The sequence below is a fragment of the Penaeus monodon genome, chromosome 19 (genome assembly GCF_015228065.2).
Source record: "Penaeus monodon isolate SGIC_2016 chromosome 19, NSTDA_Pmon_1, whole genome shotgun sequence".
Classification (NCBI taxonomy): Eukaryota; Metazoa; Arthropoda; class Malacostraca; order Decapoda; family Penaeidae; genus Penaeus; species Penaeus monodon.
Genome location: NC_051404.1, coordinates 4,592,711 through 4,592,934, shown reverse-complemented (window position 1 = coordinate 4,592,934; position 224 = coordinate 4,592,711).

Sequence of the window (224 nt, the reverse complement as noted above, 5' to 3'; positions counted from 1 at the left end):
CTGACAGATAAAGAAGTTCAAACGATTTTTTTTTTCAAAATATCATTAATATCCCATCGTTTTTTTTTTCTTTATCCGCTTGAAATAAGCACTGGATATTAAATTTCATAAATGAAGAAAACATGAAAATGCCTTATCTTAATATACACAGTAATTAAATATATAGCTGATATAATGAAAAAGTCGAAATTGATAACCCAAGCAAACCAGAACTTTGCGAGCTT